Below are 13,061 nucleotides of genomic sequence, written 5' to 3' on the forward strand. Positions count from 1 at the left end.
AGGGTGTGTAACGGCCCATTAATGTGGTAACTGTATGTATCAATGGCTGCATTGCATTCTTCACAACAAAGTACATATTTTTAGGATATATATTTTTAAGGAGAATTGGGAATCTGTCTTTAGTTTGGTTTGAATAACTCCACATGCTACATGTTTACCCAATTATATTTCATGACCCAAGGTTGCCTTGGTGGAAAACACAATAGAAATGCCTATAGTATTTCAGTCATGAAAGCTATCTCAACGTATGTAGCCGTGGCCGAAAATTAGACATTTTTCTGAGGACAGAAGCAACATTGAAGATGATATGCAGATTCAGCGTTATAAAAATCAACATTAGGTGGTTTTTAATTACCAAATGATATAAATATTACAAATGTAAACAGTAGTTGAACCGTTTACATTGTAAGGCTCAGTCATCAGGCATGCTCACTCCTGTTGGTGTCATCAATCTGGCACTTTAAAAATGTCTCCAATATTTTGAATTTGGACTGCAATACCTAATGCAACCACTAAAATATTGGCATTAGAAATGGCGTGGGACGAGCTTGAAGTGATTTCACTTCCTCTTGGGGAAAACTCTGGAAAGTAGTGAGGGATGTCATCATTTTTCTCAATAAATTGAACAAAATGTTTATGATACATCAACAGTTTATTCATTATATGATGAAAATGACTGAAATTCTATTTTAGACATGACATATGGAATCTGGTTTGAAAGTTAACATCTTGAGCTAAAGCACAAAATGGTGGAAAATGTCAACGATGCCATTGTCCACTCTGTTAGTGATTTTAACTATAATTTAAACAACAATTATTAACCGAATCAAATGTTCACTATCACATGTACACATTTGCATTATTTTACACTAATAATGGATACAGTTTACTGGAAATTATATGTTTGATTTATGCCAGTTTAATCAATTCACAATTCTAGAAGGATATATATATATATATATATATATATATATATATATATATATATATATATATATATATGAAATGTTTTCCAGACATTGCGCTTCTTCAGCTTGATTTCACATGCGACACCATAACAACACCAAATATGATTGACAGGAATACAGTGGGGAGATGAGTGACAGGTGGACACATATTTGGGTGCAGCTTCAGAAAAAACAAAGCAGCCGTTCACCCTCAGTGTCAGCTAAAGCAGCAGGCACACAGCATGCAAAACAGCTCAGTGAAGGCACCATTTGTTGTGCAAATATACTAGTATATGCAAATGAAGCCACACACACATATACTTTGACATGGCATGGGTCAGCCACAAATAAGCATGACAAGAACAAAACACAATACCGACTGTCCGATTTATTGATGTACTTACAGATAAAAATGTGGACTGGGTTATTTTTTTCCACAGTCAAACATAACACCTGTATAACATCACAAAGTGATATGAGGTTAGTTACCTTTCTGTGAACCAAATGGAAGGAATGGGAATGACATGTCACGGCTTGGGAATGCTATAGATCTGTTCGTATGGTAAAGGAAAAGAGAGCTAAGAGAACTCTTCTTTTTTACACAGCTCCTGCAAAGTGGCAACTATCTCTTTATTTGTGTGATGAGGTGTTTGCAATATAAGACTGTGTTCCAAGAAAGTCCCATAGACTGATCATACATGCAAGTCTAAACCCAGAATGCACCTGCTGTAGTGTAACCCAAGGCGATGGGAGTTGTTTATTGATAGAGATTAGTCTGATTGTCAAAGTGTTTCCCTATCCAGGGTGAGTCTGTCTCTTTAGGACAATAACTCACCTTTTCACCCAACCTCTGAACCAAAATGTGATAAACCAATATAGTGAATCTTAGTTCAGTCTGATGGAAAAGAAAAAAAGCTTGGCAGTTTTATTGTCTGCTGCTGTAACTATTTTCTATTAACAGTTCCCGGAGAACAAGGTTTTGATTGAAATGACAGTTAAATTATCACTGAATATTTGAGAGTCGTTAATCAGGGTCTAAAGTACAGGAAATTAGTGTATCATGAAATCATAATCAGACTACTGGCAGTAATAATAGGGTAAATCCATCCCACAAAGCAAAGAAAATCAAGTGTGTGAGAGCTTGAATACTTGTGCGCAAGATCTGGCTTGTGTTGGCTCTTTGCTTTAAGAACAGGTAATCCAGTAGTGTCAGTGATTGAGGAGATACAAATCCTGCAGTAACAGACATGCAGGTGGCACTGGAAAAGAAATGCATACCATGCAATTTTTTTCTCTCTATGTGTCTTTGTCAGGCATCCCCAAATGCCAACCATCCAGCTCACTCTCATTCGCTTTAAAAGAATTGATGATAGATAGATAGATAGATAGATAGATAGATAGATAGATAGATAGATAGATAGATAGATAGATAGATAGATAGATAGATAGATAGATAGATAGATAGATAGATAGATAGATAGATAGACAGATGTCAAACATCATGTTTTTCTTCTTTTTGCAATGTATAGTTATGAGTTTGAGTAAAATATTGTTTTGGTTTTATTTTGTAAACCGCTGATGACACCTTTTCAATTATAACATTGTCATTTAGAGCATTACTTGACAAAATAATATTTCAGATATGATTCTATTCAGTTTAAAAATTATAATATTAGGTAGTTATAGTTTAAAAACTTTGAAAACATGAAAACAAGTTTTAGACTACAATAAAAGTCTATTTTTTACTCTAGTTTAGCACACATTTTTCTATTAGACATTTTATTAATCAAGCACACATATGATGCATTTATATACAGTGTTTCTGTAGCAATGTTTAATGTGAAAGCATATGAATATGAGACACACAAGCTGTCAGTTATAAGCACTTAATTTCACCCTGCACATGTTTGGCAGCTCAGTGTGGGTTTAACAGTGCAAAAGGGGTGTTAAGCTCTGCTCCAAAGCAGGGTTTCATAGCCCCAGGTGAAACGCAGTGCTAATCCCAATTCTCATATAAAAGTGTGAAATGATCCTTTACCCAAGATTAAAAGCTGTCTTTTAAACAACCACAAGCCAGGGTAGTGCAATTTGAAGGGGAAAAAACCTCAACTAAAACTGTAATGAGATTTATTTGACACGCAGAGTTGCTTATAGACAGAATGTCTAAAGGGAACCATCCAAATAAATTGTCTTTCCAGCCCTCTTCAGCAGTGAGATCAGGATTCCTCAGCTGACATGTTTTCTTCCTTAATATTTCATTTCTTAAGCTCAAGATGTTTTAATAAGATTTCAAAACCATGTTTGTTATATTAAAAGGTTCAACATGTTAAACAGTCAAATCCTGCCAACACTTAACTAAATCTGCAGGAGCTGAAAGATTAGACACTGAATGACATTCATGAGAGACGTACAGTGTGCAGAACAGTAGACATCATGCATGAAATCATAAACAAAAGACATACACACATATCTGGGTTATATTCTACAAATTTGTTCTATGGCTTCCAGCAGTTAAAGTTTCAATCACCACTCTGTCATTTGAAACAATATCCATGATTGGCAAATAAACAAATGCGATAAATCTCAAGGTCGAGGACTGTGAAACTTCACTTCATCATTAAGTCCCAGTGAGGTGTGGTCACATCTGTCCTCTTAGACAACCAGTTTCACTAATGAGAGAGAACATTCCATGGAGAACATTGAACCTTCACATTCACAATACAACTGGATTGAGCAAGCCATTCAGAAGCAGGCAGGGGGAAAGAGAATGAGCGTTTGAGCCAAAGAAATCTAAATGCGTCTGCAGAAAAGTACTCAAAGTCATGAAAACTGATGTGCATCGTTGAACAAATTGTCTTTTGATTCTTTAGAGGCCATGATACAAAGATCACGCTATTACATCAAAGGCTTAGTTCACCCAAAACTGTAAATTCTGTTACTCACCCTCATGTTTAAATCCAAGAAATCCTTTTTTCATCTTTAGAACGCAAATTAAGATATTTTAGATGAAATCCGAGAGTTCTCTTACCCTCCACAGACAATAATGCTCAGAGTGCAGGAAGAAACATTGTCAAAACATTCCATGTGACTTCTTTAACTCTAATCATACAATGCTCCACGAATACTTTTGTTTTCCAGAAAAACTATAAAAAAGACTTTAGTGTTTACTAAGTTTACGTAGTGTTTACTAAGGACAATATGAAGTATTGCCATTAGAGTCACCATCGCAACATGCAAGCCTTGTATTGCCCAATGTAAATACACCCCCTGACTGAGGGTGCTTTCACACCTAGACTTTTGTTTTGGAACCTGGCACGTTTCCCCAGTTAGCAAGGTTCGTTTGGCATATGTGAATCCAGCAATTACGCTCGTATCCATGCCAAATCAATCGGTCTTAGATCGCCTGAATAAGGGGGTTTTGGCTCGATTGAAACAAACTCTGGAGCGGATAAATTGTAGTGAGAAAGCAATACGAACCAAACCAGGATATATCACAGTGTATTATGGATATGTAATATGGCTATATGAAGAGATAATTATGAATAGGGAGGGATGTCAATCCTACTCGTAAATGTGCACTTCATGTCAAATACAAAAGTTAAAGCATGTAAACTATTAACGAGAGCAGTTTATCTGTTAGGAAATTTGACCGAACAGCAGTCTTGGTTTATCTGTTCTCTATAATGTAAAGCCTATAATGCATAAGCCAACTGCTATGTATGAGAAAGTCTTACCTCTGATTTATATCTGGTGCCAATGTATGTGGGTGTCACTATTCAAAATTAAATTGCAGCTTTTTTATAATGTCTTATTGCTCATTGTCATAAATTAAAATAAGGACGCATGACAGCTGAGCGGGACTCTAAAAAAAAAAAAAAAAAAACGTGAAATTCTGACCAATGTGAGGAGAGTTTACTCGCATGTGACTTGTAGCTATTTTGGTCCGTTTAAAAACTTTGCTGTGTGAAAGCGAACCACGCCAAGAAAAAAAGTGCAAAATTGTAACTTTTAATCCTTGTTTCGGAACAAAAGAATTGATCCACTGGTGTGAAAGCACCCTGAGACACCCTTTTTTGGCTTACAAACTTGTTTATGGAGCTTTGTATGATTACAGTTGAACCACTGAAGTCACATAGAGTGTTTTCATAATGTTTTGGTTGCTATTCTGGACTGTCTCTGAACCGTTATTCTCAACAGAATATGAGGAAGCACTTAAATTTCATCTACAATTTGTGTTCTAATTTTAAATGACTCAGGGGATTGAAACTATATGAGGGGAAGTAACTAATAACTAAACTTTCATTTTTGCATGAACTTATAACCTTTAAAGAGAATTCAGCAATCAATGAGACTGAATGTTTATTATTATTATTATTATGATTAAATGTTGAAAAACTTCGACATATGCTATCAATGTCTGATGCAGAAAAGCTTATTCATGCTTTCATGACCTCTCGATTAGATTATTGTAATGCGTTACTAGGCGGTTGCCCTGCTGGCCTAATTAACAAACTTCAGCTGGGTCAAAATGCAGCTGCTATGCAGCTGCTACAGTGCTTTCTAGAACAAAGAAATATGATCATATTACTCCAGTTCTTTCATCATCGCATTGGCTCCCTATTAAATATTGTATAAATTGTCAGACTACCTACAAAACCCTGAACGGCTTAGATTCCCAGTATTTGAGGGAGCTCCTGGTGTATTTTAGCCCATCACGCCCTCTATGGTCAATTAATTCTGGACAATTGATTATTCCCTGAATATCAAATTGAACTGTAGAATTTTCTTATATCTGGGACCTAATCTCTGGAACAGCCTTCCTAGCATAGTTTGGGAATCAGACACACTCTGTCTAAATTAAAGACACATCTCTTTGCATTAGCATAGACATAGAACACAAATGCTGTTGAAATCCAAATCCTCTAAAGGATTGTTAGTCTGCATTATTTACTAGAGCCGGGAACACTTCCTAAAAGACATTATAATTTGAACGACATCTGCGCTTATGTTAGTCTGTTTTTATTATTCCCGAGGTTTCCATAATCCTGGACCAGGCCGTATCCTGAGCAACTGCTGAGGTGGTCATGGAGGAGTGGAGAGCATGAGATTGATTCCTGTAAGACCCCAGTGACAGACTAATCCTCGCATTGATCCTGAAGGGCCAGCCTGTACACCAGCTGGTGACATCTCCCACCTGCAGCATCTCCATGATGGACGTCCAGCGTTCTCCAGCCTCTGGCGCCTAGACTGCAGCTCTGCACAAGACGTTTGGCCATAGGAAAAATGGTCGTGGCCAACTGAGCCTGGATTCTCTCAAGGTTTCCTCCTGGTGCTCTGGTTTCTCCCACAGTCTAAAGGGGTTTGCAAGGTTAATTGGATAAACTAAATTGGCCGTACAAAGAAAAGTGAGTGAGTGCTAAAAACGTAATTTAGAAGACTTTAAAAATGATTTTCCCAATGTTTTTTTTTATTTTAACCAGCCTTCCAAATAGTTTTATTTAAATAGTTATGAAAATAAATACGAAAATCTTTACATCTAGTCCTTCTGTTGTTTTATTTTATAATTTTTTTGGTTTGTTTGCTTTTTGTTTTTTAATAGAATGTCATGCGTGAGATACTGTGGAAAACAATGGTCTATTCTGTGGTTACATACAACCCCAAATCAGAAAAAGTTGGGACAGTAAAACGCAAATAAAAAAAAGTGATTTCTAAATTTACTTTGACTTGTATTTCATTGCAGAGAATACCACAAACATTATTTAATGTGTTCATCAAGATTTTCTTTTTTTTTTTTATTTAAATAAACATGTATTCCAATTTTGGTTCCTGCACCACATTAAAAAAAGTTGGAATAGTAAAGCATTTACCACTTTGTAATGTTGCCATTCCTTTTCACAACAATTAAAATAAATGTTTAGGGACTGAAGACACCAAGTGAAGAAGTGTTGCAGGTGTAATTTGGTCCCATTCTTCCTGCAAACAAGTCTTAAGATGGGCAACAGTATGGGGTCTTCATTGCTGCATTTTGCGCTTCAAAATGCGCCACAGATTCTCTGTTGGAGACAGGTTGGGACTGCAAGCAGTCCAGTCAAGTACCTGTATCCTCTTCTTTCGCAGCCAGGACTTTGTAATGTGTGCAGAATGTGGATTTGCATTGTCTTGTTGAAATATGTATGGGCGTCCCTGGAAAAAGAAGGCAGTATATTGTGTTTTAAATCTTTGTGTACGTTTCAGCCTGGTGCTATCACAGAAGTGCAAGTTACCTTTCCCAAATGCACTGACACAACCCCAAATCATGACAGACCCTGGTTTTTGAACTTGTTGCTGGTAACAGTCTGGATGACCCTTTTCTTCTTTGGTCATACAGTGTCCATTTCTCCCAAAAATACATGAAATGCTGATTCATCTGACCACAGTACATGTTTCCACTGTGTGGTTGTCCATCCCAGATGCCGCTGAGCCCAGAGAAGGTGACGGCACTTCTGAACACTGTTAACATAGGGCTTCTTTTTGACATGGTACAGTTTTAACTGCCATGTGTGGATGTAACCATGCATTGTGGTACATGACAGACATTTGCCAATGTAGTTCTGAGCCCATGTGGTGATATCACTTTTAAACAAATGATGATTCTTGATGCTGCCTGAGAAATCAGGGATCATGGTTGTTCATCTTAGGCTTGCACCCTTGTTCTTTATGCACAAAAATTCCTCCAGATTCCTTGAATCTTTTAATTATGTTATTAACTGTTGAAGGTGAAATGTCCAAATATCTTCCTATCTTTCTTTGAGGAAAATTGTTTTTAAACATTTCAATAATTTTCTCAAGTATTTGTTGGCAAACTGGCGATCCTCTGCCCACCTTTGCTCATAAAGGACTCGACCTTTCTTGGATACATCAACTCTTTCAAATTACATCAACCAATTTATCTGATTACTATGCCTAAATTGCTCCTGTCCAAACTTTTTTTGGAATGTGTTGCAAGTCTGAATGACAGAAAATGATGTTTATTTACAAATGAAATGAAGTTGACCTGACAAAACATGAAATATTTTGTGTTACAATTGTCTGAAATGAAATACAAGTCACAGTAAATTTGGACATCACTACTAGGGTTGGGGTTGTATAAAAACAACAGTAGTATAGTGAAATGGAAAACATGGCCTATGTGAAAAGCCCTTTAAACTTAATTTGTTTTAGTTTAATTCTTTAATTTAATTTACAGCAGACATCAAATCCATAGGTACTAAAAGCAGACATCAAAAGAAAATAATTAAAAAATTCAGTTGTTTCAAAATGTTGATTTTTTTGGGAACTGTAAGTCATACAGTCCCAATAGAAATGGATGTGCTGTGGAATATCAAATCTAATTTAAAGTTGTTGTTTTTTAAGAATATGTATCATTGACTGTATTTCATGAAAGCATGTTTGACGTCAGGTTTTTCAGTGTATGTTTTTGACTGTTTAATTGTAGTGTGCATATAGGTAGTGATGTAGAGAACAGTGCTGATTGGCTGTGTCAATACAGACAGGTGGCTGCCGTGTGGAGGCTCATAAAGAGTGAACGTTAACCGGGAGAGCCAGCATTCTGCTTCAGTTATGTAAACTGGCTAGGCCTGAGAACCAGTCAACCGGCACTGGGGCTTTGCATTGCCAATGGCAAAGCTCGGGCTAAATGCAAACAATATACATGTTCAGGTACACACAAATAAACAAACAGACATACAGCCATGACGACAGCAATGTAAAACAAACAAATAAATAAATAGGTAATTCTCTCGCAGTTCCCACGTATAGGAAATGAAAGAACAGGCGTTCACCAATGCAGTTTCTCAAACACTGTACAACAAGTTGAATTTTCAGTATCCATTACACCTGTCTTCAGGATCCTTATAACTGATCAGATGTGGCATTTATGATTACACAAAAATGCTGTGTTGAAAACTTCATGATTGCAAAACAGCAGTCTTAAAAGATATGATTGGGTATATAGTCTGTGGCACTGGAAGGTTTATTATTTGTAATCAATTTAAGGTCTAAAACAAAGTCAGATTGCAACATGCATCCAATATTAATACAATGTGCAATTTTTGTCAGTTGGTTTGCAGGAGCAATTTTTTGCTAAAATGACTCTTTCTCAAGTTTGCAAAACATTTTTACATGTTTCCCCCCTTTTTATTGTTTATGCAAACATTAATTGAAAACCTTAAAGGTGCCATATAATTAAAACCTGTACCTAGGTATAGCTAAATAATAAGAGTTCAGTACATGGAAATGACCTACCCTGAGCCTCTGATTATTTTTTCCGTTGTTCTCATGTAAATCACGTTGCCAATTGAAAGACAGACTGATGATCCACACAAGATCATTGCATACCCCAGGCAGTGTCTGATTACCAGCAGCGTTTCCTATTGAGATTGCAACAATATATATTTTTAAGTTTATCTAAGCTTGTATTTTACGTGTATGTGTGACTCTTATTTTGAAAACAGAACAGGCTTTAAAGATGGGTTTTTGAAAATGACCTTCCATGCAGTGTGTAACACAGCTCTAAGTGAATGGAAACATCCAGCTGAGATTTAAGTCTGAAAGTGCATCATGTTTAAAAATATTGATTCTTCAAGGAAAGAGTCGACTCAGAGTCAAATGAATAATTAGTTTTGTGTTTGAATCTTTGGCCTGTTCGTATCAATGTCGACAGGAGACATCGTCAAATATGAAGTGCTGGATCTGGTAAAACGTGAATGTGCCCTTCAGTGGTGTAGTCCTAAAAAAAGGTGGTGTACTATTCCCAACCCAAATTTTAAATGAAAGTAGGCAAATAAACGACGAAAGTCAATGTTTCTTTGATTCATTAGCTATATATATATATATATATATATATATATATATATATATATATATAATTCAACATCAGCTACCTGTAACTATTAACCTCCACGAAAGGAAAAACAAATACTACGTCAATGTTGTAAATGGTTACAGGTTTCCAGCTTTCTTCAAAATATCTTCTTTTGTGTTCAACAGAAGGAAAAAAGACAAACCGGTTTGGAACATAGCACACTTCTTCAAAAATTCTTCAAACAGTAGATAGCTTATTTAATCATTTTAATTTTGAAACTTACTTTTTTATTGCCTTATTACTTTACATTTAATAGGTTCCTTTAAACATCAATCAGCCATTATGTTTGATTGTCACATTTGTGCATGCTTGTTTTAAACCAAGCTATTAGGAGTCTGTCTTCTGCTGTCGCTATTGTATACTAGTAGTTTCCCTTTTAAATTGCATATTGTTACGTGTGTAAGAAAGAATTTAAAATAATACACTTAAATTTTTTTTACTAATATGGTAGTGTTGTATACCAAACTAGCAGTATTCCACTGTATTTCATAGACAGGCAAAGGCATTTGAGTTCTGAATGAGCCAAATATGCTCAACATACCTGTTTACCGTAGTACAAATCATTTTCTATATTCAATTAATTTTTTCCATATATTAAATTAATAAAACGGCCACTTTATAAATTCAAAATGGCATAAATATGAACATATAAAAATTGACATATTTCACAATCATAATATAAGTCATAATAGGAAAAATAAATAATATGATACAACACGTAATGTTTCACTCTGTCACTCTGATATGCATTTAAAATGAGAACATTCACAGAGCGGTTCTGTCAATGTGTTTAATCCTGTGCATGAATGTATGCTATAGTTAATGCCACATGCACTGTAATGTTTTTTTTTTTTTTCATAGTTAATTTTGAAATAAACAGCGAAATGTTCGTTAAGAGCTGCATTTTCGCTGGAGGAAACAGCTGTGATGTTGAGGGGATCGAGCGCCAGGGAAACAGTAGATGGGGAAACCCGATTGCTCCTCCATGACCCATTGGGGTACAAGTGATACAAGTGTTTCTGTATATGCAGATATTATAACAATCTTTCGATAAACACACACACCTTGTGCTCTCGCACTGATCAGCTGTGATATGCTGATTAAATATAAAACTAGCCGAAAATGGAGCGGCGGAAGTCTGCCCCCGTTTTCATATCAAAATAATTTTTACAAAATATTTTGCAAATCGCAAAACGTTTAGGAGGGCTGAATAGATAAAAATAAATATAGGAGGGCTAAAGTGACGCCCATTCTGTTTTATAATTTTACCTGAGCGTTTAAGCGAGACATCATCACTCAGTTGACTTGTCGTGGTCAAACTCACGAAATTTTCTCACAGCTGCTGCATTCGTCAGGGGGCGGAGATTGGCACAATTTATACAAAATGCACCAATCGTAACAAATTAAGATGCGAGTTAAAAAAAAACATTTGGTATACAGTTAAAGGGGACGTGCAATTTAGGGAATCAGCAAAACAAGTGAGTATACCGAGGGTATACGCAATTATTGATCCTCAGAAGTGGTAATACCCAAACAGCTCATAGAAAAAAGTAGGCATACGGCGTATACGTGAGTATAGCAAGGACTACACCACTGGTGCCCTTCCCTTCAAACACTCGTAGAGCACAGGGTATCATGGGATTGATCATGATGTGAAGATTACTATCACTGAGAGATGGCAAGAGATGCGGCTATGGGGAATAAAGGGTTAAAGTCAACACAATCTCGCGGCAATTCGTAACTTTTTGATTTAGTGGCTAACTCGTATGAATTCGTACAATCTAATTCGTACAGTTTAGTATGATTTGCTCATCCCCCGATGACGGTTGGGTTTAGGGATGGGGTTAGGTGCCACGCTCCTTTTTAAAATCGTACAGTTTCATACGACTGAACTCATACGAATTCATACGAATTAGCCACTAAACTGACAAAACGTAAAATACTTACGTTTTCTCGTGAGATCAGGCTGGTTAAAGTTCATTTTTACAACAACGCCACAGTATACCGTGTGCTGTGTTTGATCCTGTTATTTTTCTGATTATTGATACAATAATCTACGCTGCAACGCGGGATTCACCGGGCGTTTGCTATTAAAGGAAGGAGTATCAGAGACTATTAATGTATGGGACTTTGTCAGTAAATGTTACACAGAGATGTAACATTGGACATTTCTTCTTCCTCCAGATCTAGTGAGTGTTTTTTCATACACAAGCTGTAAGTGTGATTAAATGGTTGGCTCGTTTTCTGTAGTTTGCAAAATAGGGGAGAGTGGGGTAAAGTGAGTCACTTTTTACGTTTGCTCCCCTGTAAGTGAGCTAAAATGAAATATTGGTAAAACTTACACATTTCTCATTAATTCAGAATGTTTTCTAGCAATGGAATTTATCAGACTGTATTTAGGATAAAGTAAATCTACTTCATAACCATATTGGGCATTTCTCTTCATCTCGCTCTGAACGCACTCGACCAATCACAACAGACTTAGTCACTGGACCAATCAGCACAGATTAGCATCGCACTAAGTAGGGGTTTGGATGCTGAACAAATTAAATAGGACTCTTTGGGATAATTAAGTTTAAAAAAAAAAAAACATTTTATAAGACAATTAAAGTGTTTTTTGACCTTGCATGCATATCAGCCTGTTGTTGGAGACCTCCAAAACCAAAATATGTCCTTTTAAAATGCATAATAAGGGCTTTTTGAGGAAGAGAAAGGGAGCAGTTTTGTGAAGCAGGTAGCCATGTATGACTATGGAGTGTTCACAGCTTATCCAAATGCAAAATGCAGTATATAGATTTATTCGATGCCACCTGAACAGGCATATGGTCTGTTGAAATGTATTTTATAAATTTAATGTGTATATTGTGAAATTTGTTGTGCATGTTTGTAATGAGGCAACAGACACATAAATGGCAAAACATACATGTTTAATGCACATTTATGCATGATGTCATATCACTCAGCTCTTTCTGTGACTTTTTTGAAGTGAAAGGCACCAATAAACTTCTGGGCTGATCTGTTTTTGTGGAGCTTGATATGAATTCTTGCCTGTGTTTTCATACATGTTAAACATAAAATTGAGTATAATTATCATTTAGCCTATATTTATCCACAACCCAAGCACATTAGGTTTTCTGGTGGCATAAAGATAGCTCACTCACTCGTATAAACCTCTTCAGTTGAAAGTAAAAGTCATTTAGTACAGAATCTAC

This window comes from Danio aesculapii, chromosome 1 (assembly GCF_903798145.1).
Source record: "Danio aesculapii chromosome 1, fDanAes4.1, whole genome shotgun sequence".
NCBI classification, from domain to species: domain Eukaryota; kingdom Metazoa; phylum Chordata; class Actinopteri; order Cypriniformes; family Danionidae; genus Danio; species Danio aesculapii.